A 24,954-nucleotide genomic window follows, 5' to 3' on the forward strand; every position below is an offset into this window, starting at 1 on the left:
TCATATAATTGATAGCTCCCATCATCCCTTGACCACATCCAATCTTTGCTAACAAATTGCCTTTGTTTTACTTAAATGTTGCCGACTGTGCATCATTCTCAGGCATCCAAAATCTCCTTCCTGGAAATCTGAAAACAATGACACTTTTAGAATGTCCTCACTGACATCCTGGCAAAACACCTTTCTGAATACAGTGTCAAGTGCATCCTGGAACACTTAAAGGAACCTACCTTTTCCTCCTCCTTACTTCCCTCAACCCTCACACTTATTCCATCGATCTTTGATCATCCATTACCCTCCTAGACATCTGACAACACTCATAGTTCCACAGTTTTCTTCCTTAGAGCGGTATCATCTGAATATGGTGCCAAGCGGAACTTGAAATTCAATCAAGCCTCCTTCTTCCTGCTCACCACCCTCTACCCTGACATTTACCTTCTTGGATCATCACACTTGCTTGATTTTGCACACTGGCACATATTTGTGGAAAAACCTGCTCAAGTTTCTTGGACATTGTGTGATTTTTATCTGCCATTACTATTCATCCATTTTGCACCATTGTCCAAAAAAAGACTTACAGCCCTTTCATGAGAATAGATTCTGGGGTGATAGTAATTCATACCAAAACCTCAAGAACACATCTTTTAACAGGAAGTTTGTACTGCATCAAGCCTTGAGTCTACAATAATTTCGTTGTAAGTGTACACAATAGGCTTTGGAAATCCACATGAATTGGCCTCTTAAGAATTAATCATTTATCCTGCATAGGACACAATATCCCCTATGTAGTACTCAAGTGGGGAAAGTGTAACCTGAATCTAATTATGAGGAAAAATTTTTAAAAACCCAAATGAGGAAATTCTTACTATTTTCAAAAATGGGAAGGGAAAGGTATTCTTAAACTTATCAATGTCATAAAAGATGTTTTTAAGTCAGAAACAATGTTCCAAAATAAAGAAGACTAAGACCCCAAGTAATTAAATGAAATATATGATCATGTACTAGACTAATAAAATTTTAAAAGGGATCTTTCTTGGGTCAAACACTGACTGATACTGGGTACATTTTTTAGAGGAGATAAAAGTATTGTCAATGTTGAAGTTACTAAAATGAAAAACTATATTCTGGTTTTGTAAGAAAATTTTTAGTAGAAATATACACTAAAGTAATTAGTGGTAAATAAATATACCTAATGAATTTTTGGATCTGGCTAAGGAGATAAACCATCTGCACTGTGTTAACTACCTTGAGGCCATCATACTGAGGAGTCCTAGCTGCAAAAAATGTTCATGTATAAGCATTCTGGTCCACAGTCTTAACTAAACTGAATCTTAATGTCATCCCAGACCAAGTAAAAGAAATATTTCTGAAAGAGCCTCCAAATGATTTCAGCCCCAGACAGAGTGAGAAAGAGAGAGGACATCTCTTTTGTGCCTTAGCCAAATACCTCACTTGCAGATTCTCTAAGCATACAAAAGTGGTTATTGTATAAAATCTTAGTATTTTGTTATGCAGAAGTAAATGATCAAATATGGATTTTGGTACCAGAAATGGGATGCTGTGATAACAAAAACCTAAAACATATGTCATTGTCTTTTAGAAAAGGTACAGGGAATAAGAAGTAAGAGATAAAGGCAATAATTAGCCAACACCCGACAAGACTGAAGCTTGTTGGTGAGGGCTTAAAGGAAACTGAGGAAAATGTTATTAAAAGCTAGAGCACACTTTGTTCTCTGTCTGTCTTCTTACCTCCCCACCTTTCAAACTGAAATCCATACTCCATTCCTCTCATGAAGCCTCTCCTTATTTTTCTGACCTCACCAATGTCCCCTTACTTAGAACTCTTTCCATGAAGAAACAGTACCTTAGAGTTTAGTGTCTAATACTTTTTAATTATTACTACTAGCTTTTAAAAGTTTGTAGCCATGCTTTTTGCTGCTTCTGAATCTGTGACAATATTTAACACAATACAAAAACACAAAATAAGTACTAAATATTTTTTACCTGCTTAAACTCATCAATAGACTTTCATCTGACAATCAGTTTCTTCCAGAGAAATGTGGTAATTTGTAACATACATCTTTCCTATCCATCACAATATCTCAGACTCTAGAAATTCCACCTGAAAAGCTGACTGAGAAATCAGTGACTTGTTCATAAAAAAAGGAATTGGACCTTCAATGGCATTTTTTCAAAACCTCATATTCTTAGCAGATGATTAGTGACCTATGGTATTTCTTAGTATTTGCTTTCATAAATGAATTCAATTCTTTAATAATTACATATCACCAGACAAACTTTAAAAGTATTGTCAGATTAGTTCCATAAATTAAACTGGCTTGCTCAGTTACAGTACAGATGTGTTATGATGACAATGTAGGTAATGTGGGTAGCTTTATTTGCACTATTTTGCTTTTTCCTAAAGTTATGTGGAATATAATTGTATTTTTTTTTTTTTGGTGCTCAAACAAGATTCTCTTCTGAATTGTGTCTTCCAATGATGCTTAGTAATTATTATACCTTTATTTGTATTAAATACTTTTCAATAAAGGTTTCTCAGTAATTAAAAAAAAAAAACCTGGAGCTCAGGGAAATTTTGCTATATAGTGGCATAAAAATTGGGAAATCCCTTGCCTGAAGTAACGCAGAATATAGAAATGTACCTAAGGAAGTGTTCAATCTAGCTAAGGAGATTTTCAGGCAAAATGTCAAAAGTGTCATCAGTATTTCTTCTAGCTGCACATCATAAAATATAAATAGAGATGAGATTAAAAAGGACGCTTTGCTAAGATCTCAGAAATCCAGTATCTCATGGTACCTTTCAGCTAGATCCATAGGCTCTCTAAAGATTTCATGATGTGTGTCACAAATCCTTCCTGTTAAAGTAGAAGTTCTCTGGGAATCATAAAGGCATTGTTGCTGAAAGACCACTCCGGGAGCCAGAGAAAGGTCTGTCTAGAAGAAACAATGAATTTAAATTGTCATATATCTATTCAATAAACTGAATTCATAATCTTCCCAATAAGTAAACTGCAGCCCCAGGTGGCTTCACCAGGACTTTCTACCTAAAATTTAGAGAAGAAAATACCAATCTTATCCAAATTCTTCCCAAATGTTGAAAAACCTATGAAATATCTTTAATCTAATTTTATGATGCCAGTATATCCTTGATGCCAAAGCCTGAAAAAGATATTATGAGAAAGAAAAATTACAGAATCATCATTATCATGATGATAAAGGCAAAAGTTATAAACAATAAATTACCAAAGTAAATCCAATAATAAATACAAAGCATTAGACATCACCAAATTCAGTTTATTCTGGGAATACAAGATGATTAATATTTGAAAATCAATCAATGTCAGTATATTAGTTTCCAATTTCTTCATAATGAATTACTTTAAACAGTGACTTATAACAACACAAATTTATTATCTTATAGTTCGGGATATCAGAAGTCCAAAATGGGTCTCTGGAAACTATTATCAAGATATGGACAGGGTTGCATATGGCCCTTCTTTTCACTACATCTGTGTCTTTGGGGTAAATACCCAGTAGTGCAATTGCTGGGTCATAGGGTAGCTCTATTTTTAAATTTTTGAGGAACCTTCACACTGTTTTCCAAAGTGGCTGTACCAGCTTGCTTGTGGAACATAAGGAATAACATGGAGGACATTAGGAGAAGGAAGGGAAAAATGGGGGGGGGGGATTGGAGGGAGAGATGAACCATGAGAGACTATGGACTCTGAGAAACAAACAGGGTTTTAGAGGGGAGGGGGGAGGAGGGATTGGTTAGCCTGGTGATGGGTATTAAGGAAGGCACGTACTGCATGGAGCACTGGGTGTTATACGAAAACACTGGGTGTTAATACAAAAACAATCGTGGATCACCACATCAAAAACCAATGATGTATTGTATGGTGACTAACATAACATAATAAAATTTAAAAAAAAGATATGGACAGGGTTGCATTCTTTCTGAAAGAGGAAAATCAATTTCTAGAGTCTGCTCACATTTTTTGGTGTGGCCTTTTTCCATTCTCAAAGCTAGTGATGGCTGTTTGAGTCTTTCTCATTCTACATCACTCACATTGACTTTTCTGCCTTCTTTCACATTTAAAGGACCTTGTTGATTATATCAGGCCTAGCCAAATAATTCAGGATAATCTCCCTACTTTATATTCATCTGATTAGTAATTTTAATTCCATCTGCCACCCTAATCTCACTTTCCATATAATCTAACATATATGCAGGTTGAAGCAATTAGGATACGGATCTCTTTCTGTCTACCAAAGTTAGAATAGAACAAAGGAAGAAAATCATGATTATCTCAATTAATGCATAAAAAACATTTGATAAAATTCAATATGCATTTATTATTTTTTAATTTCTAGAAAAATATAAATAGAATTGCCTTAATCAATAGCAAGCATCATACTAAGGTTGAAATATTAAAGGCATTCTCCAGAGATGAAGATGGATGTCATCTATCATTGTGTTAAAGATTCAACCAGGACAATCAGGCAAGAAATGAAATGAAGGGAAAAGGAATAGAAAGAAAATATGAAACTGTAGTTAATTATTTATAAGTGGAATAATTCTGTTCATAGACCATCTAAAAGAATCTACAGAAAAACATTCAGAATTAAAAATAAACTGTAACCATTTCCAAGATATAAGGTAACTATACAAAAATCACTTATATTTATATATACCAGCAAAAAACAATTAGAATTTTTAATGATACAATTTATAACAGTGATATAACCAAGTAATTAGTAATACATCTTTTAAAAGATGTTCAAAACATCTATGCAGTAACTATGAAAAATAAACTATGAAGGGTTAACCATATCAATGAATAGGAAAATATGAAGACACTGCTTTCTTCAAATTAATTTATACATACAAAGCACTAATTTTGAGTGGCCATTCCAAGCCTGGAAACACAAAACAAATTAACAGTAATTCCTCCACAAAGCTAAATAATTAAAGGAGTGGTATTTCTGAGTGTTATCCCTTTTTATCTTTGCTCTTTCTTTCTGGGAATATGGCACTATATCTTTCTCCTTTATCATTTTTCCCTTTCCCTTTTTCTAAATTTGAAAGCCTTTCTATTTTTACTGTCCATGTCTCTTTGAATATTTTTTCATATTCAATTTATCCATATATCTCATTATCCCTTACTCACTTCAAACTCTGCTAACACTGTTTTATTTATACAATTTTTGCAGTTAGCATAGTATTTTTAGAATTCTAAAACTTCTTTCTTGGAAGCTTGAAGACAATTATACTCAGACTCTCTCTGACTCCTTGCCAATATCCATCTGCTCACTCTGGAAAGCTTCAGAAGTATTCTTCCCAGAACTCCTTCCACCCTCACACACACCCTATTAGTGTTTATCTTCTTATTTGCTGAAGGATCCAGAGTGTTTACTCTGTACCCTGCCAACCTTTTTCCAAAAACTGTCTTAGGTGCCATACGATATTCTGGTATTTTTTTCTCTGTCATCACTGTTGATCCTGAGCAAAAGAGTATAGAAAGGATTAAAGACTTCACTAAAAGAAACAACTTTTGAGGCAAGAGTAATTCCTAACTATCTAGGAAGCTCCAAACAGGTCTGTGCAAGAGAAAGTCTGTACTGCATCAAGTCCTAAGTATATAATAATTTCAAATGAAGTTTAGGGAACAGATGTATATATTAGAAAACCACATAAATCAGCCTCATCAGAGTTAATCTACCCTGAGTAGGACTGGGAAATTCAGTTATGGCTGGGAATATATGAAAACAGTATATCCTTGATAACCAAAAGCCAAAGCCTGAAAGGATACTAGCATAAATTGCAAGACAATCATTATCATGGTCATAAGTGCAAAAATCCTAAATAATGTATTGCCAACTTAAATCCAATTATAAATAAATGAAAATAACACAATGCAATCAAATCAAATTTATTTTAGGAATACAAGATAGGATTAATACTAGAAAATCACCAGTGTTGGGCATCTAATTAACAGAGCAAAGGAGGAAAACCATATGATTATCTCAAATGACGCAGAAAATTTGGTAAAATTATTACTCACAGATGACATCATAGAATTTATAAAACATAGCCAAAAATCTGCTATTAAGTCATCAGAATCAAAAAACAAATATATCATTGTACTGGACACAAGGACAACATACAAAAATCAATTGTATTTATATATGCTAACAACAAAAAACTAGAATTGCTTACATGATACTCTTTATAATACCATTAATAAAATCAAATACTCAAAAAGTCATGTAAGGGAAGATGTTCAAGACTTCCAAATAGAAATTACTACAAATAAATGGAAGAGATAAACCATATAAACAGCCTAAAAGATACAATATTGTAAAATGCTAATTCTTTCCAAGTTGATTTATAGATTTGAGGAAATTCCAGTCAAAATGTGGGCAGTTTGTTTTTGGAAACTGGCTAGTAGCTTCTACGATTTCAAGGTTGTGGTAGGGTGAATTTCTAAAATGGCCTCCAAAGATGTACTACCCTAATCGTCAGAAGCTATGAATTTGATGAGCTATCAAACCTGCACTTATTTTAAATTATATAATACAGTCCATGTTAAGACGGGGAGATTATCCAGGTGGATCTGATCTAATTGTATGAGCCTTTAAAAGAGAGCTTTCTCTAGGTGATGTCAGAGCAGGAAGTTAAGAGAGAGAAAGTGTTAGAAGTATTCTACAAGCCTTTGCTGGTTTGAAGGTGGAAGGAACCATGCGAGAAAGAATGTGAATAGCCTCTCAGAGGACCCAGCGGCCTGCAGCTGACAACCAGCAAGGAAACAAAAACCTTCAACCACAGACACAAGGAACAGGATTCTTCTAACAATGTGACTGAGCTTGGGAGAGGATTCTTCCCAACAGCTTCCAGGAGAGAGCCCAACCCAACTGACACCTTGATTTTGGCTTTGTGAGACCCTGAACAGAGAATTCAATTGCAATATGCCAGACTTCTGACCTAAAAAACTATGATATGATAAAAGGTATCATATAAGCCACTAAATCTGTGGTAATTTCTTATGCAGCAAGAGAAAATAAACACAGAGTTTGGTACCTAGAAGGAAGATGCTGCCATAGCAAATGCCTAAAACTGTTACTTTGGGAATTGGGCAGGGGTTGGAGGCTGGGAACATTTTGAGGAACAGGATAGAAAAATCTAAATTGCCTTAAAGAGACTGTTGTAGGGGCACCTGGTTGGCTCAGTCGGTTAAGCGTCTGCCTTCGGCTCAGGTCATGATCCCAGGGTCCTGGGATCGAGCCCCACATCAGCAGGGAGCCTGCTTCTCCCTCTCCCTCTGTCTACCACTTTGCCTGCTTGTGCTCTCTCTCTCTCTCTGTCAAATAAATAAATAAAATCTTTAAAAAAAATAGACTGTTGTAGAAATGGTCATGCAAAAGAGGCAGCTGGTGAGGACTTAGAAAAAAGTGAGGAACATGTTATTGGAAACTGGAAGAAGAAAATCCTTCTCATGTACTGGCAGAAAGTTTGTGGAGTTGTCTCCTTCAGTTATGCAGAAAGCAGAATTTGTAGATGATGAAGTTGGATACTTAGCCAAGGAGATTTTCAAGAAAAGTATTAAAGGCACAGCCTGGTTTCTCCTTGTTGCTTATAGTAAAATGCGAGAGGAGAGGGAAAATGAGGGAAGAATTGTTAAAGAAAAAGGAACCAGGAGTAGAGGATTTGGAAAACTCTTGCCTATCCAGACAGCAAAGATCCTCAAGTTAACAGATTGCTCACAAAGTGGGCGTAGAGAAAAAGCTGTGTGCCTACACGACTCCTCTTGCTGGAACCTCAAAGATCAAAAGGCCAGAGTATTCAGTCACACAAAAATCCTCCTAAAATAGTAAAGGTGTCCGCATAGATCTCAGCTGCTCATCAAAGGAAGTTTAAGAGCCTTGACCTTTAGACATCCCAGCCTAGCCAAAGATAGAGAAGGGATTGGAAAGATTTGTGGATGTATCTTTCTACTAGTGAAGTGGGTCATCATGACATCCACACAAGGCCTACACAGTTTGTAAGAGATTTATGTTAGCAGAAACATTTCCAGCTTAGACAGAAAGAGAAAGAGAGAGTAAAAATGAAAGGCAACCCAATTTCTATAGACCAGGAAGCAGGCTGATGAAACTGAACAGCTAGGCACATCACATGCGGTCTGCCTTTCATAAAAAAGAAAGTTTGACTCAGCAGAACCACAGTGAGTACCAGGGAGGATTGTCCACATGCCTAGAAACCTAATGGATTTCAAATTTTTTTCTGACTAACGACTCCTTTTTATCTTCTATTTTCTCCCTTTTTAAACAGGAATGTTTTAGCTATCATCGTATGTCTGTCCAACTGCTGTATGTTGGGAGGAAATAAATTACCCCTTTAATTGCACAGACTCACAGATGTAGAGGAATTGTGCTCAGGGTTTTCAACCACCTCATTCAGATGATTTAGATGATGAGATCTGGAATCTTTGAGCTGACAACATTTAGATGTGATTTTGAACTTTCAGTTGATACTGAAAATAGAATGACAGAACCATAGGAGGAGGTGAATGTATTTTGCATTGGGGACAGACCGAATCTTTGGAAGCCAGAGGGTAGACTGCAGTAGGCAGAATTTCTAAAGTAATTCCCCAAAGATGACTTGCACTAGTCTCTGAACCCTGTAAATATGATGTCATTACACTCATGATTAAGTTTATATGGCATAGTTAACCTTAACATAAGGAGATTATCTGGGTGGGCCTGGTTTAATCACATGAGCTCTTAAAAAGGAAAGCTTTCTCCCACTGGTGACAGAAAAGGAAGTCAGAAAGTTTTGAAACTCAGAAAACTCAGTACACTGTTACTGGCTCTAAAGATGAAGTGCCACCTTATATAAATCCTGACCTGTGCTACTTATCCTGGACATAAATGTATTGTACATTTATGTACAATACATTTATGTCCACCGATGCTGGCCCACTCCTGTACAGCTGCTTCCTTTCTTTGCAACCAATTGTATGGCTTTATAAATGATAAAGTGAAAGGAAAAAAAAAGATGAAGAGGGAAATGCATAAGCAACAGAAAGTGACCACAAGGAGCTAAGAACAACTCCTTGCCAATAGCCAACAGGCAAATGGGGCCCTTAGTCCTATAACTAAGGACTGAATGGCCTTAATTCAGCCAACAACACAAATGAGCTTCAAAGAGGACCTCAGGCTCCAGATGACAGGAATTCACCTTGATTTCAGCCTTGAGAGACTCTGAACAAAGAGCCCAAAAATGCCATCCTTGACTTCAGACCCACAGACCTGGAGGATAATAAATTTTGTTGTTGTTGTTGTCGTTATTGTTTTAATAGATCAGTTATTTAATGAGGTTCTTTGTAAGAAATGTAGAACACCAGTTTGTGAGGGTAAACTCCATTTGTGGGAGAAAACGCAGAGCAGAGGTAGCCCTGAAGCTGAGGAACAGCTTTGAGTTTTGGCAGAATTTGCGAGTCCACAGCTTTCTGATCAACCTTGCTCTGCTCTATAATCTCACATTTCTCTTTCTCCCTGTCAAAGACCTTCCCAGTGTCTGGGTTTACACAGCTTCTTCTTGAAGTAAGCATCAGTGAGATGCTTGGGAATTTTCACATTGCTGATAGCAATTTTGGTGCAGGTGGCAATGACAGATTTCTGGTGTGTTCTACGTAGAGGAACTCGACTGAGGGCTGGAGGTCCAGTCACAAGTAGCAAGCCACTGCTCAAATGCTTCAGGAAAACCACCCTCTGGCCTCTGTGGAGCCCAGTGAGGATGATCACAATGGGGCCAAGGGTGACACTAGCTTGCAGTTTTCTCACATGCTGACTGAAAGGTTTTTGTTGTTGTTGTTTTTTGCCGTGGCTCAACAGCTTTCAAGCCACATCTTCAGTAGGATAATACCTAGACATTTTGTGACGTTTAACCACTCAGGTTCCACCATTCTTGTCACCACCAACTGGTTTTGTGACGGTAGCAAGAACCTTCTTTTTCTTTTCAACTCTGGATTTAGCTGCTGAATACTTCCTATTGTACACGGCCTTTCTGGAATACATAGCTGATGGGAAATATATTCCAATTCCTCCAGCTAGGACAGGGTTTTGGCTGCAGTGGGGCTTCCCTTTCTTTGGTGTTTTAGCCTTAAAGTTACCCTTCTTCATCCTGCCACCAGCATCAGCCTTCTTGACTTCAGGTTTCTTCTCTTTAGTATCTGGCTTCTCAGCCTTTTCACACGCCATCTTGCAAAATGGAAAAGAACAATAAATTTCGTCATTTTAAGACACAAAGTTTGTGTCTTATTTTGTTACTTAGCAATAGGGAACTTCATAGGGTAAATATAGCCAAGATAATCGTGGAGAACAAAGTTGCAGGAATTAACTAGCTTATATAAAGATTTACTTTTAAGCTCTATTATTAAATAAACATTCTGGGTTGGAAAGAGAATAGAGAAATAGAAAAATGGAACAGGCCAGAGGGCTCAAAAAATTCACAAACATAAAGCGATCTGATTTGTAACAAAGCTGGGGAAAAGATGAACTCTTAAATAAATGTTGCAAAGAAATATGGATATATAGATAAAAATGAATACTGACCTCCATACAAAAGAAAAATATTTATTCTTCATGGATAGTCTCTCTAAATGTGAAATGTAAAAATAAAATGAAACAAGGAATAAGACAACAGAAGAAAATAGCTTCACATATTGACATAAGCAAATAATTGTTAAATAGAAAACAATAAATACGAATGAAGAAGTAAAAGAAGACTGCATTAGGGTATAATAAATAAACCTGTTTGTCCAAAGTAGCGTTCAACAAACTTCAGCTCCCAAGCCAGTCTCTTATTTTATGTAAACAAAATTTTTTTAGAACTCATACACATCTGTTCATTCGCAGGTTGTGGGGGCCTGCTTCAGGGCTGCAAGGTAACGAGGGCACAGGGGTGCAGGAGCACCTGGCTCTAGGGATCCCAAACAGACCAGGTTCAGCCACTCGCCACTGACAATACCCAAAGGCAGAGAGGCAAGTGATGGTGAGACAAGAAAGGAGTTTATTTCAGTGAGGTCAACACCAGAAGACAGCGGAATAACATCTCAAAGACTGTCTCCAAAGTGCTAAAAACACTTCTTGGTTTATAGAAGGGAAATGTGGGACAAAGGTCAGTGGGTATGTGCAGATGGGCAATAAGGTCAGGTTGATGGTTGTTTTGGGGTCCATCACATGGGATCTTGCTGGCTCGTATTAGTCATTATTGCTCGAGGAAGTAGTTTCGGTTCATATCACAGAATGCTTTGCCCCAAGAGTCTTTGCCTGAGTTCAGAGATAAGCTGAAAAGAAAAACTTAATCAATTAGAAAGTACAGACTGGGGTGCCTGGATGGCTTAGTCGGTTAAACATCTGACTTGATTTGGGCTCAGGGTTGTGATATCAAGCCCTGCATTGGGCTCGTGCTGGGCGTGGAGCCTGCTTCAGATTCTCTCTCTCCCTCTCTTTCTGCCCCTTCCCCTGCCCTCTCTCTCTCTCCCTCCCCCCCAAAAAAGGCAAAGAACAGAAAAAAGCCAGGATGTTTCTAAAGAAAGTCAGAGGTGGAAGACCTGCTCTATCTGATATCAAGACAATGTAAAGCTACCATAATTAAGACAGTGTGGTACTGTTTAAGAATAGACAAACAGGAAAATAGGACATAATATAGACAAGAGAAATAAAGGAACTGTATATATATATTTTTTTATAATCAGAATATTTTTATTATGTTATGTTAATAACCATACATTACATCATTAGTTTTTGATGTAGTGTTCCATGATTCATTGTTTGCTCCATGCAGAACGTGCCCTCCTTAATACCCATCACCAGGCTAACCCATCCCCCCACCCCAATATGAGGAATTCTTAATCTCAGGAACTGTATATATTTTTTTACCACAAATGTGGCAATGCAGAACAGTCAGAAAATGTTTGTAAGTTTGTTTGTTTGTTTGTTTTAAATAAGTGGTGCTGGGTCAATTGGATAGCCATATGGAATAAAATACAATTTGACTTCTACATTACTATCACAAAAAATGACTTTAGGAAGATTTTAGATTTAAATGTAATGACAAAACAGAAACATTTCTAGAAGATAGAACAGAAGAATATAGTCATTACTTGAGATGAGAGAAGGGGGCAGAAACAGAAAAAGGTGGGAGAGGGGAAGTAAGGAAAAGCAACTGCCAGAAGGCAACTGAACCACATTTCATTTGAATTGAAAGGTAACTCAATAGAAAAAAGACATTAGGATGTTAAAATTACTTCAGTCTTAAACTGCATTTGTCATTAAAACAAAATGAATTCTCTCTGGAAATGAGCAACACAGCCTCCCAGATACTACATGGCATAATGGATGTAAGAAAAGGATGTCAAATAGAATAAATTATCTACTTCTGTAACACTATCTCATAAGTTACTTTCACTTTTTTTATAATCCCAATAAATAAAAAAGGAATTTGTGCTACAATTCATGTGTAAATTACAGAATACATACTGTCGCTGCTACATTTAAAATAATGTAAGCCAATGTGAGTCTCTCCGAAAGTAGGAAATTAAAGCTCCTGTCTTTCTAGGGGAAAAAAAAAAAGAGCCTAATTAACTGGCCAAAGAAATACAGTGAAAGCATAAAATATCATTAAGAAAGTGGGGGAAAAAATGAGACACACAGAAAAGCTTCTCGGAAGCTAAAAGAGAAACTAAGGCGTATCCTGAAAGAAGACCATGTTGTTTTCTTTCCTAAACTGACCGTAGGCCTCAACTGCCATTTGTCCTCACTCTCACACTTTGATCCCTATGCTGTGCAAACTGTCAAGAGTTTGCTCTGCTAATATTTCCTTTGACACCAGCGTTGCCCAGTCTTGGCAGTGATGAAGGGTAAAGGACAAAAACTGTATGGAACTGTATGGAAGTTGGTGTGAATTGGGTGGACAGAATGTTCCTTAAGGTCACCTGAAGGCCCAGAGTAGGCTTCTCACTACTGTAAGCCCTGAGTCTATATTAATTTTCTTAAACTTGAGAAATAGAAGGGAGAACTACAAAACAACTTGAACGAACTTCAGTTGTGAATTTGTTAAATTAACATGTAATTAATATTTATTAAGTACAACACCAGAGTATGCCATGGCAGGCTGTAGTTCAACAAAAGGACCACAAGGGAAACCGAAATAGAGAAGTTTAGTACTCACAGGGCCTGGAGAAAGTACACAGCATGTAGAGAGGGGCCACAGGGGATGTCAAGACAGGGTGAAGGCAAAGAGTAAGCAGCAGGACCTGGGGCACATGCTTTCCGTGGAAGGAGGGCTTTGGGGTTCTTGGACTAAGGTCAGATTGGTCAATTCAAGCTGAAAAGAGGCAGGTTTGGGTAAGCTCCACAAGGCTCTTATCTTAAGGGACACCAAAGGAAAGGCTCTGGAAAGCAAGGGAGACTGTTGCTCACAAGGCTTTGGGGGTTCAGGGGAGAGGATCCCACCAAGAATTTACATTTGCTTATAGCTGTTCTCTAGGGCATGAATTTGTTGGAGGGGACTAGTGTCAGTCCAAGGCTCTTGTGGGCCATTTGGCCACACAAAATGAATGCCAAGACAGCATCATCATAGAATAGTTTGGGTAAACTCACAATCCATCCTGTGATGTCTCGACAATAGGAACAGCAATCACTTGCCTCTCTCTAAGTCCAGCCCCTTGAGAACCATAGGCTAGGTGGAAATTCCACTAGACTCCGTGTTTCTGGAGCCCCTGTCTAATCAGCTTAGGAGGTGAAATGGGTACCTTGACCTAAATCTACAATGTCTCATGGGCCAAAGGGGACACACACATACCTGGTTAAGGAGGAGATTCTATGATGGGAAGCAGCGTTTTTGGAAAGAGCAGCCAGCAGAAGTCCAGTGAAGGTTCTATGATGGTGGCAGCATACCTGGGAGCTCCAGCAGAAAGCAGCAGTGGTCTGGTAAAATCAGTTTTCCACCAAATAAGTTCTGTCACCAAGGGGCACATGTCCCCACCTGGGAACTTTTCGGAGTTTTCTTTGGGAGCAAAAGGGGCACTTACCTGCCACCACTTTGGCTAAAGCAGTGGGGGGGGGGGGGTGCTGCACCTGTATGCCCAGTGAGTGCTGTCACTCTCTTATGGCCTGATATAATATGGGCCCACTCTGCTATGGATATGGCATCTCTAGAGGATTAGCTGTGTCCAGGGCTGTGTTTGGTACTCCAAAAGGTGGCTCATTTGGAACCCGTATGTAATTTGGATGAGTCTGCAATGTTATTATAATATGTTTCTTGTGTTTGTTAGCATGTGTATGCCGAGACATTATTGACCATAATCCTTATGTACAAATTGGCTATTTCCTCCTAAATGGAGGCACTCCAGAGGGGCTTTCCTTAAATCATGAAATTATCTTTTTGCCATTGTGCAGACCACACTGCAAGCCCATTGGCTACTGCCCAGGAATCATCAAAAATGTATGTGCTTGGGCGTCTCTACAACCTGGCCATTGTAGAGGCAAGTGCACGGCCACCAATTCTGCCAGTTGGGCCGAGACAGGAGAGCCCTCCCTGACTTAGGGATATGCCACTAGCAGGATGATATGCTGTGGCCTTCCAGCAGGCTGCATTGCATACAGTGGAGGTGCTGCCATCAGTGAAGAACACCAACTCTCTTTCCATGTCAGAAGGTGGGTCCCAAGGGGCTTCCAAAACTGCTAAAGGAACCAACTGTGGGAGTACCACTAGTTGCCCTTGAGTTGGGAGGGAAGTCACATCCTCCTGTAATTTAAAAAGGCCCTTGACATCAGGTTTAGCCCTTTCCTAAAAGGTACCATTCCCAATTTAACAGTGAGTCCTCAGTGGCCATGCCAAGCCTCTGCTGGGTTGAATTTCTGATCCACAGCAGGATGGGGACTTGTATACAAAGCAGTATTGGCTGTCAGCCCATTAATACCTCTGTCTCTAAAAGGGCCCAGGGGACTGCCAAAAATTAGCCCTCAAGTAACTTATACTGAGCTGCTGTCTGGGGCAGATGTCTGGTCCAGAACCCCATAGAGCCATGCTTAGTCCGGAGATTCCATGAGGCATAATCAGGCATTGCCAATGATTCAACCCACAAATCTGATGCTGCAGAGACGAAGGACAAGACCTGCTGTATGGCTTGCTGAGTCATTTGTAAGGCAGTCTGTTGAGGTTCTCACCAAGGGGAAGAAGTCAATTTACATGTAACAGCATAAATAGGCCTAAGTAGAATGGATAAGTGTGAAATGTGTTGCTTCCAAAAGGTGAAGAGACCTAACATTTGTTGTGCCTGCTGCCATGTAGTAGGTCATTGTATGGAGTTGATGTTTTACTGGGAGAGGAATTTTGCACCCCTCAGCTCACTATGCTAAGAAACTGAACAAAAATGGCAGGTCCTTGGATCTTATGTGAGGCAACGGCCCACCCTCCCTGCTGTAAATGTTGTATTACTATTAGATGTAAGTATCCCAGATGGCAACGTCAGGAGGTCTCCTTAGTAGAGTCTCATGTCAAAGGCAGTAATGGGTGAATCTGGGTAAATTTAGATTTTGTCTGAATAGATTATAGATGATAGTGGGGTTATTTAGATAACCCTGGGCAGCCGAGTAAAGGTAGACTGGGTGCCCTCAAAATGAAAATCAAATTAAGGTTGTGAGTATTCAGTTATAAGGACCAAGTAACGCATGTTGGCTAGATCTGGAACAGCAAAGTAGGCGTCCTAAGGTTTTCAGATGGCATCTATCATCTCTATAATATCAGGAACCTTAATGGCAAGAACCTGTGCATTCAAGTTTTGATAATCAGTTGTAAATCTCTATTCATCGGAAGCCAGTCTTAACACTGGCCAGATTAAAGGGTGAGATGGTGGGCCTAATGACCCCAGTATCCAGCATATCACCAGTGAAGGCCCTCTGTACATTGAGTTAGCTGATACTGTGCTGTACTTACTGTTTTCACTGAAAAAGGCAGGTGGACAGGTTCCCTTTTGGTGGTTCCCATGAGAAAGGCTAGGAATTTGGGATTATTCCAACAGGCATGTGGCTGGGTGAGGACATCTATAGCTATAATAGCAAAAAAGAGAAACAGAAGGGCCACCACCACTGGCAATTGTTTTAGAAATATATTATCAATAGACACATCTAGTTTAATTTGTTTTACCTGTTATGCCCATACATTATAACAGTCTCCCTTGGGGAATTTAGAAAAGTTACCTAGAATTACTGTGACTTGGGCTTCTGAGTCTAATAGAGCCAAGAATGCCTGGATACTCAAATAGTGGCCATAGTTAGATTGTCCTTGATGAGTGGAAATCCATGTTGCTGAACACATACATAACCTCTATCTCTGCCGCCATGGCCACTTGGCTCATGAGCCCAGTGGGTGATGACAGGAGTGGCTGGGGAAAGAGGCTGACTGGTATACACAGAACAGGTCATCCTATCTACACAATTATTTTTTTTTTTTGTTTAAAGATTTTATTTATTTATTTGAGAGAGAGAATGAGAGAGAGAGAGCACATGAGAGGGGGGAGGGTCAGAGGGAGAAGCAGACTCCCCGCTGAGCAGGGAGCCCGATGCGGGACTCGATCCCGGGACTCCAGGATCATGACCTGAGCTGAAGGCAGTCGCTTAACCAACTGAGCCACCCAGGCGCCCTTCTTTTTTTTTTTTTTTTTTAAAGATTTTATTTATTTATTTGAGAGAGAGAATGAGAGAGAGAGCCTATCTACACAATTATTAAAACCCTCTCCTGCCTGGGCACCTGGGGCACTCGGTCAGTTAAGCGTCCACCTCTTGATTTCTGCTCATGTCATGATCTCAGGATCGTGGGATCAAGCCCTGCGTTGGGCTCTGCACTCACCAGGGAGTCTGCTTGAGGATTCTCTCCCTCTCCCTTTGCCCCTTCCCCCGCTCGCACTCTCTCTCTTTCTCTCAAATAAATAAATAAATCTTTAAAAAAAAAACCTCCTGATGAGGTCACCCTTCAGTGAACATTCACATGGGACACAAATATCCTCACATTTTTTGCCCATTCATTGAGGTCTTTACACACAGTTCTCCAAATGACTTTGTCACTAATTATCCAATCATTTCCTTCTGAGTCCCTGACCATTCAACCACACTATTGGCCACAACTGACAAATTGGTATATAATTGCACATCTGGACATTTCTCATTCCAAGAAAAGTGAACAAACAGGCACACTGTTAGAAGTTCTGCCCACTGGGAGAATTTCCCTTCACCACTGTCCTTCAGGGATGTCCCAGAGAGGGACTGCTGTGTTGCAGCTGTTTACTTTTGGATGGTGCCTGGATATCATGCAGAATATTCCATCTATAAACCAGACCCAAGTCTTCTTCTTCTGACACTTGAATGTAAGGAATCCTTAATGTATAGGTGCAGGCTGGAAGAGAGAAGGCAATGTAGCAGGAATTGGGACACCAGGCATTTGGGCCACTTCATGTAAATTACTTATGCATTCAGAGCCTATTTGGGCCTAATCATGTACATTAGGTCATAAAGTAACTTGATGGCCCACAGTTGCATTCAGTCTCTATTCAGGCCCTTAGCAGGCTAAGAGTTGTTTCTCAAAAGGAAAGTAGTTACCTACAGATGCTGGCAGGGTCTTGCTCCAAAATCTTAAGGCCTGCACTGTGATTCACATATGGGGGCCTGAGAAAGTCCCCAGAAAGGATTACTATCTGCCACTGATACTTCAAGCACCATTGGATGTTCTGGAACATATGGCCCACACAGAAGGACAGCTTGAAGAGCATCCTCGACCTGTTGTAGAACCTTCTCTAGTTCTATTCCCCACTCAAAACTAACTGCTTTTCGGAGGGGAAGAATGAAGGGGGGAAAATCGGAGGGAGAGACGAACCATGAGAGACGATGGACTCTGAAAAACAAACTGAGGGTTCTAGAGGGGAGGGGCGTGGGAGGATGGGCTAGCCTGGTGATGGGTATTAAAGAGGGTACATTCTGCATGGAACACTGGGTGTTATAAACAAACAATGAATCATGGAACACTATATCTAAAACTAATGATGTAATGTATGGTGATTAACATAACAATAAAAAATTTTTAAAAAACTAACTGCTTTTCGAGTTGCTGGGTAAATAGGCTAGAATAACACAACTGAATGAGGAATATGTTGCCTCCAAAATCTAAAGGGACCCACTAGGCATTGTTCCATTTCCTCGGTTGTAGTAGGAGCCAGATGCAACAACTTATCTTTCAACTTAGAAGGGATATCTCCACATGCCCTATACCACTGGACCACTAGAAATTTCACTGAGGTAGAAGGCCTCCAACTTTTAGTTAGAATTATATCCTATCCTGTAACATGCAAATGTCCTACCAACAAGTCCAGAGTAGTTGCTAACTCAGAGTAGTTACTCCATAGGTCCAATCAGCATAATGTCATCAGTGTAATGGATCAGTCTGATCTCTTGTGGAAGAGAAAGGTAAAATCCTTGAGAACGACTTTATGATATAAGGCTAGAGAATTGATGTACCCCCGAGGTATAGAATAAAGGTGTATTGCTGGTCTTACCAGCAGAAAGCAAATTGCTTCTGTTTGGCCTTATGGAAAGCTATGGAAATGAAACCACATCTGGTTGTGCTAACAATAACCCACTGTCTTTCTCCAAGATTCATCTGTTTTCTGCCCAGGTTAAATAGAAGAGTTGGTTGGGGAATGTGGTAAAACCACCACTCCTGCATTTTTCAAGTCTTTGGTGTCACTAATGTCTGCAATCTCTCCAGGATTATAATATTGCTTTTCCTAGGTAGAGGAAGTTCTAATGGCTTCTATTTTGCCTATCCCATCATAAGCCCTCACTCCACAGGTCAGGGAACCATTGTGGGGATTCTACCAGCTGCTCAGTATGGCTATTCTGAAACTGGAGAAGTAACCAAAAAATGGTTTCAGGGATCCACTGATCTGAGTTAAAGCTCCACAATACCCTGACCTCCATAAGCCTCTACTCTGACTGGTTGGTCACAGTGACATTTTGGGTCTCTTAGAACCCATGTCGGTTCAGAGCCAGTGTCCAGTAGCACCTGGACTATTTCTCCCCACTGCACAATTCCCCTAGTAAAAGGCTGTATTCTTTTAGTGAAAGGCTGGAAAAAAGATTAACAGTTTAAATTTTCAGTAGCGTACCAGGTTCCTTCCTCTTGGGGACCTGGCCTCTGCTTCATTTAAGGGGTTTGGGTTTGTAAACTGGTTCAAGTCTGGAAATTGATTGAGGGACTGTAACTCTATTTTTTGACTCAGCTTAAACTTTTATTCAAGGGCATCTGGGTGGCTCAGTAGGTTGGGTGGCTGCCTTCAGCTCGGGTCATGATCCTGGGGTCCCGGGATCGAGCCCCGCATCAGGCTCCCTGCTCGGTGGGGAGTCTGCTTCTCCCTCTCCCTCTGCCTGTTGCTCCCCCTGCTTGTGCTCTCTCTCTCTCTCTCTGTCGAATAAATAAATAAAATCTTTAAAAAAAAAACTTTTATTCAGTTGACGTATAATTTTTCTACTTAAATCAAGCCCAGATTTAGTAGGCTTTCTATTTATTACATTTCTAGAACACCCCAATCATTTAGCCAATACCATTAGTCTGAGCAAGTTAGACTATTCTGATGGATTTTTTGATTCTGCTGTCCATTACAGTACCATATGCACTTGCCTTTGGTGGTTGAGTGCTGCCACTTGGCCTTGGCCATACAGAGATCCAATTACTCCCATTGCATTTAGGTTTCCCAATTCAGTGACTGCAGTGCCCACTGTAAGGTCTGTTCTACAGAGAAAAACAATCACAGAGCTCTTCAAGGATTCTAGAGCTCCCCTCACAAATTTCTCACAGTATTGGTGAAAAATAAGTCTTCTGAACCCTCCCAGTGTGGGTGAGTAGGTCTTAAATGACAAATACACTCTAATATTCCAATCTCCCTAAGCTTTTGAATCTCTTCTACATGAAACCAAGGCATGAATGGCATTTCCAGTTCACTCACTGTGGGACACCTTATGGTCCATATGTCAACCAAGCAAACACATTGTTAGACCCTTTTCTAACTCCACAAGCTGCAACGTTAAATGCAGAATCCCTGCTTAATAAACCCATACCAATAAATTTGGCCTGATTCAACTTTATGTCCCTTCCACCATTACCTCACACCCTTAGCATCCATCCCCACACATGTTCCCCAGATTCCTGTCTGTATAAATTAGAAAAGTAAAGTCATTTTTTTTGGAGTATAACACATCTCTTCATGGGTCATCCCTTATACTTCCCTTTTAGGGACTGCTGGGACTTGAGTCTAGTTTAAGGTCTAGAAGCAAAGCAGGAGTGGTCTGGGTGAGCCCTAAGGAGAATCAGCATTGTCTTTTTTGGCAACTGCCTCAGGGGAGTCTATTGCAGTTGACTCCAGCACCCTCAACAGCTCCGTTTAATCTGAGCACCCCATGGCACAGTCAATTTATTTTTTTTAAGATTTTATTTATTCATTTGACAGAGAGAGAGAGCACAAGCAAGGGGGAGAAGCAGAGGGAGAAGCAGGCTCCCCACTGAGCAGCGAGCCAATGCAGAGCTCAGTCCCAGGACTCAGAGGTCACGACCTGAGCCGAAGGCAGAAGCTTAACCATCTGAGCCACCCAGTCGCCCTGGCACAGTCAATTTAATACATAAAATTAATTGGATATCCCATCGGGTGGAAATGGAAATGTCAATACCACTCCGGGTAATACACTGGCAGGGGGATGCTGCTGCCACTGGGAGTGGGGAGGTCACTTCCACAGAGCTTAGGGAAGACACTTCTGATACAGGCAGGTAAGCCAATTCTGCTGGGAGTGGAAAGTGTCTTCTACTAGCAAAGAAGACTCATTTTAATTTAGGGGCTCAATATCCCCCAGCTTCATCAGAGTCTATCCACATATCCCCAGTCCAATTTTCAGGATCCTATTCTTTCCCCACCAATGCCCTCATTTTTACAGTAGTTTCCCTTCAAGCTGGGAGATCATCTTGTGTTGTAATTCAGCCAGTCACAGGATGAAGCTTTGTGTTAGATTTTCAGCAATTTTGGTGCCGTGGCTAACGGACGTAAGGGTCTCCTTGAAGGCACACATAAACGTTCTTAGGTTATTTATGCAGCGTTTGAGCTGGGATTTCAAATCTCTGAGCTCATTCTTTCCCACACCATTTTGTCTAGCAATATTAGGAGAAACAAACCAATGCCATTATATTCATTTGTTTTCCAAGCATGTTCAAAGCATCATATACAAAGTCATCTAGCTGCTCACTTCTTATAAGTGATTGATTAAGAACATCTAACAGATATTTTGTATATTTCCATTGTCAGATCATACTATGGATTATCAGTGTTCTCTTTACTACTGGACATAAAGTCATTAGTATCTTTATTTAGTGTCCCTTATCAGATTAAAGAGACATTCCAGAAACCTCAGAACAAGTTCATAAAACCCATTCTTAACCTTCTGTTCCTTTAGAAACACTCTCACTACCAAAATAAATATTAGGGTTATAAAGCGATAGAGAGGAGCCAAGAAATATGCAGGTTTTTTGGCTATCATTTTATTTAGTTTCTTCTTAAAATATTAGCATACAATCTGGCAAATTTGGTGTTTTATGGAAATGGCATTGGAAAGACTGAAATAAAGCATCTATACCTGGTGGCCCATCATCAATATCTGTTAGTTCTAATGATCACATTTGTGTTACCTTTGGAGAATTTTCCAAAATTTAAAATAGTTTTATAATGTGGCTTCCTTGGGGGCAGGGCTATAGACCAAATAATTTTGAGCATTTTCAAGGGAATTTCTAGGGATTTTGAAATTCACTGAGTCTCCTCTTTCTGGTTTATGTATTTATCCCCTTTTACCCTTATATAAGTTTATCAACAAATATTTGCAAATGGGTAAATATATATAAGATGCAATTAAAAATCTCACACAAATTCTGTTAAGTAGTATATTTTGAGGGGAGGGAATTAGATATACGTAGTAGTGAGGACCTTGATCTTGGACACATGTGAAGCAAAAACAAAAAAACTTCAAATTTAACAGTGGCAACCTAGATTCTAAGGAGTTCTTTCCAAATATTGCTTTATGCTAGATCAGATCAGGTAACTTACGGGTGAAAAAATGGCCTCATCTTTCTTCTTAGAAGAAGTCTGTAATCTTGTGTGACATATTTTAGTGAAACCAAATACATATCTTGGCTCCTGCCTCCTGTCTTTCAGCCTGCTTAGAATATATCTAGTTCTTGTGGGCACTGATGTTTTTAAATCTTTCCACAAGTTCTGGTGTCCAGGGATCTTGTTCCCAGATCTCTTTTGACTCCACTGAATTTAGTGCCATCAGACACTTGTTAATGCCCTTGCAGATACTAAATACAGGAGTCACAGTCTGTAGCCTTCTGTGGAACTCTTGTTGACAAGACCTTGTTTCTTTTCCAGATTTAATCGATTGGATGATCAGAATACTATTTGGTTTTTATTGAGGTGGAATCAGTCACTTACACAGACTGACCCTACTGCATTTGTCCTCGCTGGGCTGGAATGTGCCCATGTTTCACCCCACCCATTTTCTTTACCCCCAACTCCACCCCATCTCCCATTCCCAACCATTTCTCTTCTTTTAAATAAAAAAGAATCTCTAACAATACCAAAAATGGAGATTATTGCTTCTTTTAGAACTATCCAGGTAAAAAGTGTAGAGAATAACCAAGGTTAAAGGCTACACTTTGGTAATTTGCCATAATAAGCATGGAGCCCATGGAATAAATAATATAACATGGAAAATAATGGGTGTTACAGGTTCAAAGACCCATGGTCCTCGGGTTAAAGGTGATTCCATCTCAGAAACTATGTTTTCCTTTTTGGCTGTTATTTAATCCCTTCAACAGCCACATGGACCATCATTTTGGCCAGTTACTATTTTAGACATCAAGTTAATTCAGTCACAAGATAACCAGTAACTCTGCATTTGGGAAGCAGGAATTGTCCCTTGACCAGGAAGAGTGGTAGTGGTGATGTGCAGCAAAATGAGCTTATAGTATCCTCCCCATGTTGAGTGCTGACTTCTAGCAAGTGTAGTATAAAAATGTTTTCAATTTAGATGCTGCTCAGTGGAAATGGCTTTAGTTATGTGGGCAAGAATGGAAGCAGGAAAAATAATATTCTAGGGGAGAGTAATTGAGTAAAGGGAGACATGATGGGAGAGATGGATTATAGATGAAGGGTGATAGTGAATTTGAAATGGGCAGTGGGGAAAAACAGTTGAAGAAGCTGTCTATGGTCTATTTGCTCATTTTATTGGTGAAGTAACCCTGGGAGAAAGAAAATAAGACAGGTGACCCAGTCTGATTTCTTTGTTAATTTAACTTCCAGGTAAATAAACTAATGGTGTTTGCAAGAAGGAAGAGTGTGGTATGGACACACTCCACTGCATGGCCAGTGCAGGTGCCTGTATACTGGCAGGGCCTAGCTGCAAACACATGTGTAGATCTCCGCACTCACCCACCATATTCTTAAAAGTTTAAGGAGGGCACGTGTTGTGATGAGCACTGGGTATTATACGCAACTAATGAATCGTTGAACACTACATCAAAAGCTAATGATATACTATATGCTGGCTAACTGAACATCATAAAAATTAATTAATTAATTAGTTAATTAGTTCATTAATTTCTTAAAAGTTTATATGAAGGCCTTAACTGGGTTCAGTCGTGTACACTATCCAGAAGATCTCAACAACACCTTATTCTCTCAAAGCTACATCTTTGAAAACCTCCTCCACTGTGGGAATGGTGGGTGGAACTTATATTCCAAGGACAGGGAAGAGTGAGAAGCATCTAATTGTGCTGGTCAAGGTCTCGGGTCTACTGGTGGTCACATCCTCTCAATGACCTCCTCCAACATGTACTGCAGCAGGTTAGGGGTCAAAAGTAAGCAGTCTGTTGGAAACCAGTCATTAACCCAATAATCTCTTCCACTCAGCGGTATCTAAAATTAGTTTTCTATGGCTGAGTAACAAACTTAGTGGTATACAGCAATATAAATTTAGTATCTCACAGTTTCTGTAGGTGGGAAGTCTGGGCTCAGCATGAATAGTCTCTGCCCAAGGCTAATTATGCTGGAATCAAGATGTTAGAGCTACGGTTTCCACCTGGAGCTCAGTATCCATTTTGAAGCTTACTGGCTATTGACAGAATTTGGGGCTTTCTATCCCTCTGCCAAAAATTCATATCAATTCACTTAGCCAGTTCTCTGAGAACTAAAACTATTTCCTCAAATACCACTGGTAAACTTTAACATCATTAATTTTCTTCAAAGATTTGCCGCTTTGTACTAAAGGTGGATAAGCAATAGTTCTGGAATCATATATTAATCATATACTTTCCAATCCCCAATTTATACTTGCTAAAAATCTGCTAACCAGTAAGATACAATTCATGGGTCTGAAAATAAATCCTGCCAATTATACCAAACTGAAATAGCACATGCATGCAGTTAATCAGACTCTCCTAATTCAGAGATATTGCTCAGATTTAAATTTTTTTAATATTTCAGTAGGTATGAGCAATCAAGAGGCCCAGACAGGTAGAGAGATATCTTGGACATCCCACCAAGGAGATAACAGTCTTGAATCCCAAATAATAGAGGAGTCTCAAAGAAGGGTTTAGCAGAGTAACATCACAGACTGAGTGGTATTGACATTTTGAAACATCTCCATTTTATATTCCACAGACAGGTATAGTTTGCTTGGCATTCTCCAGGGATCCATTCCTCCCAAATCTATGGCTTCTGGGTTTATTTATATGTGCAATCCTCAATCTAGGATAGCCAACTAAAGACATTCAATAGATAG

At 39.5% G+C, this 24,954-nt stretch overlaps 1 pseudogene; it reads right to left on the bottom strand.

Moving 5' to 3' along the window:
- Window positions 1–9,389: 9,389 nt before the first annotated feature.
- Window positions 9,390–10,587, bottom strand: LOC118009004 (annotated as a pseudogene).
- Between the last annotated feature and the right edge of the window lie 14,367 nt (window positions 10,588–24,954).

The sequence above is a fragment of the Mirounga leonina genome, unplaced genomic scaffold (genome assembly GCF_011800145.1).
Source record: "Mirounga leonina isolate KUSES-001 unplaced genomic scaffold, KU_Mleo_1.0 Mir_126, whole genome shotgun sequence".
NCBI classification, from domain to species: Eukaryota; Metazoa; Chordata; class Mammalia; order Carnivora; family Phocidae; genus Mirounga; species Mirounga leonina.